The sequence below is a fragment of the Monopterus albus genome, unplaced genomic scaffold (genome assembly GCF_001952655.1).
Source record: "Monopterus albus unplaced genomic scaffold, M_albus_1.0 scaffold151.1, whole genome shotgun sequence".
NCBI classification, from domain to species: Eukaryota; Metazoa; Chordata; class Actinopteri; order Synbranchiformes; family Synbranchidae; genus Monopterus; species Monopterus albus.
The window spans coordinates 35,973-43,318 of NW_018128031.1; the positions used below are offsets into that span (position 1 = coordinate 35,973).

Below are 7,346 nucleotides of genomic sequence, written 5' to 3' on the forward strand. Positions count from 1 at the left end.
AGGGGGTGGACCACCAGATAGATTATACGTCCCCCAGGCTGCTAGGGCCCAGACCCTCGACTGGGCCCATGCCTCTCGGCTAGCATGCCATCCGGGGGTACAACGCACCATTTCCCTCCTGAAATGTTACTTCTGGTGGCCCACCCTAGAAAAAGACGTCAGGGAGTATATAGCCACCTGTACTCCCTGTGCGCAATCCAAACCACTCCACCAGTCCCCTGCGGGTCTTCTTCAGCCGCTGACCACTCCTAGCCGGCCCTGGTCTCATATTGCCCTGGCATTTGTCACCGACCTTCCTCCCTCCCAGGGCAACACTGTCATACTCACCATCGTTGACCGATTCTCCAAAGCCACCCATGTCTTCGCCCTTCCACAACTCCCCACTGCTTTCGACACCGCCCAGCTCCTGGTTCAGCACATTTTCCGTATTCACGGCACCCCCATCACTATTGTTTCTGAGGGCGGTCCACAGTTCACCTCTCATGTCTGGTCTGCATTTTGCACTGGCCTCGGAGCACGTCCCTGTCTCTCTTCCGCTTATCACCCGCAAACCAACGGCCAAGCTGAACGGCTAAACCAGGAACAGGAAAATGCGCTTTGTTGTGTCACCAGTTCCTCACCAGAGGACTGGAGCCAGTTGTTGCCCTGGGTGGAATACGCCCATAATCCCCTCTCAAGCTCCACCACCGGTATCTCTCCCTTCCAAGCATCCCTTGGTTACCAGCCTCCCCTTCTGTCCTCTGCCGAAACTGATATTGCTGTCTCCTCTGTCCAAGCCCACATCACTCACTGTCAAGCCGTCTGGGATGAGACCAGGGCCACCTTATTACGCACGGCAGCCCAAAATAAGAGACTGGCTGATCGCCGCCGTCGGGCTGCTCCCACCTACCAGGTTGAGCAACAAGTGTGGCTCTCCTCTGCCCATGTCCCCATCAAAGGAGCATGCCCCAAACTCTTGCCCTGGTTCCTAGGGCCGTTTACCATCCAGGAAATTATACACCCCACTGCAGTCAAACTCCAACTCCCTGATTCCCTCCGTATACACTCTATCTTCCATGTTTCACAGGTCAAACCAGTCTCCACCAGTCCCCTCTGTCTGCCGCCGGCTCCGCCTCCTCGTGCTCTGGAGGTGGACGGTGGCCCCGCATACACTGTCCGGCAGATCCTGGATGTCCACCCTAGGGGCCGGGGTTTCCAATATCTGGTGGACTGGAAGGGCTACGGTCCAGAGGAGCAGTCCTGGATCCCCCGCTCCTTTATTCCTGATCCTGCCCTTCTCACCTCCTTCTATCGAGCACACCCGGACAAACCTGGGGGGCCCTGTTGATGCCCACCTTCCGATGGCCCCTGCCTCCCTCCAATTATAGAGCCAGACGTGGATAAGTAAAACATTGTCTTTATAAATGTACTGGTCATACACAAACTGTCAGGTTTGCCCGGCGGCACCTTCCTCTTTTCCTTTCCTCACACTAGTCAGCTCCCTTGCACTGATTGCACTATTAGACACACCTGCGCCGCTTCACTGATTCTCACCAGCTGCACTTCATTAGTTTCCCTTATTTATACACTGCTCACCGTTCACTCCCCTGCCAGTTCTTTCTTTGTCTTCAGGCCCTGTACGTGTTTCCATTCTGTTTTATTATGCCAAGTTTGCCCGTATTGTTATTTCTATGTGTTACTCTAGTTTCTGTCCTGCCCCACCGTCTCTGCTTTCCGCCTCTACGGACCTCTCCTCTGGACTTTTGGATTTACTCAGCTTTTCCTCCTCTAACCTGTTGTTTCCATGTCCCTATGTCCTCAGCCATCATCACCTCCACCTCGACCAGCCCAGGAGTGGTTCCTACGTCCGCAGCGCGGCCCATCATCACCCCTCCACTCAGTGACTGTGTTTCTGCTCCCACTGATCGACACCCGGTCATCTCCCACAACAACCCTCCTGTCCCTCTCTCTCTCTCTCTCTATATATATATATCACTGTACAGCACTTGGTAATAAACCTCACTGTTTGCACCGAAGCCAGCTACCTGGGTCCGTTTTTTTCTCGCTCGCTCACTTTGTGTGCAAGCAACTGTAACACTAAAACCTTAGAGAGAAATGGTAGTTTAGAAATACATCAAAAATTTGACAACATTGAAGAACTAAGGTCTGTTTTTTTAAGGACGGGACTGGACTATAGCATGCTTACAGTAAATGCAGCCAGAACAGTACCTGTGATAAGGCAACTATTTACAAAGACAAGAAAACTTGGCCCTACTATATCTAAAACCTCCTTGAACCACTGGGTAGGTACAATATCTGAAGGGCAGTGTGTTGATCTCATACCTAAAACTACTTCTTTGAGAGTTAACAAAGATACATGCTCAAACTGATCAAGAACAGCCAAGCAAGTAAAAGAAATAGCTGAGTCCTGGTTCAAGGTATTCATTAAATCAGCAGGGTTGGTTTGGAGCCTAGAAGTAGTGATTTTATCAATATAATATTTAAGACCTCACAAGTTGTTGTAGTTGCATCTCTCAGAACAGTAGCACGCGGGTTAATAAAGTTTATAATATTAAACAAAACCCTTGGTTTATGACAATTACTATTTAAATAATTACTATTACACCAGGGCTCAGCTTTAAATTTCTTTGATTTACATTTAAAAGGAGCAACTGTATCTAAAATATAATTGCATGTATAAATGAACAAAGTTGCAAATTCATCAGCGCACAAGGAGAGGTCATCGATTGCATAGAGTGTCTTTAAAGGACCCACAGCATGCTTTTCTTTGTTTTTGGACTTATCTACAACAGAGAGAGAGTGGTGATTGGGGCATCTTAGAAGTGAGTCTTTTTTCTAACAAAATAAAGTATTAAGTTAGTATTAAGTTATTAAGGATCTCCTTGAATGGGCATAAAATCCAGGCCATTGCGAGTTCATGTGAGCTTGTCTGATATCCACTGGTTCCCCCACCATATTGGCAAAATGTTATATTACCTTGACTGTTATGTGTATTTTCAAAAAAGCTTATGTTTAAAAAAAAAAACATTCAGGGTGCCATTGTAAAAGCAGATTTTTTTGGACTGTGCCTAGTACTGTGCATATATTTTCCCTCCTGCTGCTGCACTATGACCAGAACATGTAGAGAAAAATACAGGGCCTGAGGTTACTGCATGTCCACGAATGTTCTTGTACAGGGACTCACTGTTTTACCTGACCGGGTCTAACCTACAAGCAGCCGGCCAGTGAAGACCTCGCTCATCAATGCTGGGTTCTCCCAGAGCACAGTACCTGTTCGTGTTGACTACTTGAGGCCAGTGTGTCTGCTGCATGTGATGTGTTGCTGGTTAACGAGCGGATTAACAACCCATGATGTTATTGTCAGTGCTACGCTACCTGTTTCACTACTTTGGGACTGTATATGGTTGTGTGGGGAAAGACGCAGCAACCTCTGATTTGAATTCCTAACCTTGGAGCTACTTGAAAGGGAACAATATTTCCACTACTCGGTGGGACTTAATGGTAGATTTAAAAAAAACCCACATATCACATGTCTGTTAATGCCTTGTTTCTGTAATGTTAGAGAGAATTGTCGTAAGGCTGTAGAAGTTACTATGTCTGCATTATGCCAGTTAAAATATGGGGCTTCTCAATTACCTGCTTTATTTAGTGTTACAAATCTTTTTTCATCTGAAAATATACCATTGTTTACCTATCTATTGAGGAGACATTCATATTATTAATGCCTTTGCATTTTGTTGTGCTGTCCACTTGCGACACAACACCGGCAGCAGTAGTTGTGTTTTTTCATGAACTCTCCTCTTGTTTTAAGGAAGAGGCTTTTTGGCTCTCTGAAACTATTGGGAGTTATGAGGGGTACCAAGCTAATTTAGAGGTACCCAAGATTAAACATTAAATGGCTGGAAACAAGCAAAATGAACAGCCATGGGGACATTAAAAGTAGAGGAATAATCTCTGGATATTTCGAGAGGTAATCAACCAATGATGAAAGGAAGGGATTGAAAGTTTATGGGCGGTATAATGTCAAATATAAAGGGGAAGTGTTCTGAGATACTCAAGTTGCATATTTCTCTAATGGAGATAGGAAGCCCAAATGAACGACAAGGCCCAGAGCGTGATCATGTTCGTGTCGGATTATGTACAAACTGAGTAAAATTAAAGGAGTCAAGAAAACTCATAAAAAATTAAAAGTTTACCATATTTGGCCTGACACCTGCTAGGAACTCTGAAAATCATGAATAAAATCCTAAGGGTGGACGATAAATGAACACATAACACAGGACACAAAAACAATCACATAAAACTGTAAATCAAAGCTGGAATAAGCATCCATGTAGATCTGTCGGCAGCTGAAGCCATTTTAAAAAATAGTCACTAAGCCTCCACCTCTTCCAGACACAGTGAATTAAAAAATAAACAACCTGGAGGGAGAATCTCTGAGAAGGTGCTATTTCAGCCAGGTCTCAGTCACCAAAAGAAAATCCAAGCTATGAGTAGTAAAGAAGTCATTTAAAATAAATTTCCTTTTCTAATAGCAATCTATTATTAATCATAGCCTACCAAACTGTGCGACAGGCATCTAATTGCTGGGAATCATTATCCAACTGGTGAAGATTCCTCGGATCAATACCCCTTCTGCGAGGTGTAGGTGATGACATGAGAGTGGCTCCAGTCTGGAACCACCAGTCGAAGCCACTGGAATATATATATACAACAGAACACCGCTGAACTGACCAACCACCATCCACAGGGGATCCATAAATGAAAAGTCAACGGTCAAAACCAGTGGATGATGCCAACTCCACTTTAATCCTTATGAGTATTCCACCTCTCTTAACTCTTCCTTCTCTGTTGCTTTCTACCAGCAAAGCCACAGGACAGATGACATAGGCTGGGAAGTATCTCCAACAGTAGTGGTGGCTGAGGTTTTGATGGTCCATATAAACCATAAACTGATGACTTCTCCACAAAAGAGTAAATGATAAATAAGGCCTGACAATCATACACCAGCAGAGATGATCCAAAGAAAAACAACACAAAGAGAAGTAGAAACAGCAGGGGCAGATGGCATGCCACATACAATGGCACCATCTTGAATTATCTTATAACCTTGTGCATTTAGAATACAGTGTTGATCATCATAGAGGCTGCAGACTCTGTTAGAAATACAGAAAGTCTAAAACAGCACAGTGATATTACTGCTCTATGGAAACATCTATCTCATATTTATCAAATGAATGTAGACTCTGACCCTGTCAAGGTCCTGTACGAATAATCGCTGTTTTTTTCAGTGATCTGATTGGTTGGTGCTCAGGGTGTTGACAGATTTGGATCTGATCCTCTGAAGTTAACCTGCTCCAGAACAGTTTAGCCATACAGCATAAGTTACCATAGTGATCAAGCCTGATTAAAAGTGAGCCAACTTTGTGGTACCAGAAAATGTGAGCGGAGCCCAAAGCTGGCTGGATAACCCACTAATCTCACTTCATGGTACAGACCCCAGGTGGACTGAGTTTGATTTATAGTTCTGTGTTGAATCTACATAGAGCATACACTGTAGGCTACATAAATGACCTACGCTGCTATGAGCATACGCATATACTTGTGCTCTGGTGTCTGTTTTGCCCTGCAATTACACCACCACTGTGTTGCAGAGTCCTGCAGCAGGTCAGGTACCTGCAAAAAATTGTGTAGTGGGTAAAAAATATGTTTATATTAATTCACGAGTACAGGCACAGGTAAAAAATAGACAAAATGCAGATGGTAGCAAATGAAATAATATGAATTTAAAAAAAGGTGCAGCTTCTTTTAAACATTTAATCCAGCAAAATTTTATCAAGCCTAAATAACTGATACATTTATTGTGAAGGCCTACGGCACAACCTTTCAGCAATTTAGACCGGTCACCCACTTAATACATACAATCTAGCCACAGGGGTTGCAAGCCAGTGACTTCTGTGCCAGTCCCAAGCCCAGATAAATAGAGAGGGTTGCGTCAGGAAGGGCATCCGGCGTTAAAACATGCCAAATTTAAACATGTGAATCATCAGGGCAAATTCCATACTGGATTGGTTGAGGCCCGGGTTAACAACGACCGCCACCAATGCTGTTGACCTACAGGGTGCTGGCGGAAATTAGACTACTGTTGGTCGAAGAAGGAGAGGAGGTAGAAGGATTCGTAGACAGAAAGAGAAGAGGAAAGGCAGGAGTATAGGTTTGAGATACTCTTCATTGACTACAGCTCTGCCTTCATCACAGTTGCCCCCAACAAACTCACCCACAAACTGTCCACACTGTCTGCACGGTCTGCACCCCAGCCTCTGTGACTGGCTCCTGGATTTTCTGACTGGCAGGCCCCAGACTGTCAGGATTGGCAATAGGACTTCAGCCAGCATTATCACAAACATTGGCACCCAACAGGGATGTGTCCTCAGTCCCATCCTCTACACCCTGTTCACCCACGACTGTGTCGCCTCCCACAAAGACACCATCATCCCAAAATTCGCGGACGACACCGCAGTGATCGGTCGCATCACTGGTGAGGACGACGCAGTCTACAGGAGGGAGGTGACCTCTCTCAATGACGCAGGGTGCGTAGGAAAGTTGCCTCCATCCTCAAAATCCCACCCACCCCCAGCATGGACTGTTCACCTTCCTACCCTCTGGCCAGAGGTTCAGAAGTGTGAAATGCAGGACCTCTTGACTGAAAAACTCTTTCTTTCCCTCTGCCATCAGACTCCTAAACAGCTGAGGAGTTTATTACCAGAAAATATGTGTTGTACTGTTTACATTCTCAGTTTGCACATGCATAATTGCACATTGACTGTTGACTGCTGCACATGCTGCTCCCATGCAGCATACATTCTCTAATATATTGTTATATTGCTGCATTTGCTGCTTAAAGTGCCTTAGATTTTGTGTTATCTACTTTATATTTCACTTGTATTTCTGTGGCATCCATGTGGACAGCAAAGTAAGAATTTCATTGTACAGGGAAACACGTTTCCTAACTGTGCATATGACAAATAAACACTTTGACCTTGAACTTGAGAATTGGGACTCTTAACATTGGCACAATGATAGGGAAAGGTAGAGAGCTGGCAGACATGATGGAGAGAAGGAAGGCAGATATACTGTGTGTGCAGGAGATCAGGTGGAAGGGTAGCAAAGCGTCTAGCATTGGAGGGGGATACAAACTGTTTTATTATGGTGTGGACAGGAAGAGAAATGGGGTAGGAGTGATCCTGAAGGAGGAGCTCGTGAGGAATGTTTTAGAGGTGAAAAGAGTGTCAGACAGGGTGATCAGTTTGAGGTTGGAAATTGAAGGGGTAATGTTGAATGTAGTC

General features: G+C 45.0%; 1 protein-coding gene across 1 annotated transcript in view; it reads right to left on the minus strand.

The window, feature by feature from the left end:
• Positions 1–7,346, minus strand: part of LOC109968502 (WD repeat-containing protein 26-like) — a 123,089-nt gene that overhangs the window by 7,098 nt on the left and 108,645 nt on the right. The gene's annotated exons all lie outside the window — the stretch shown is intronic.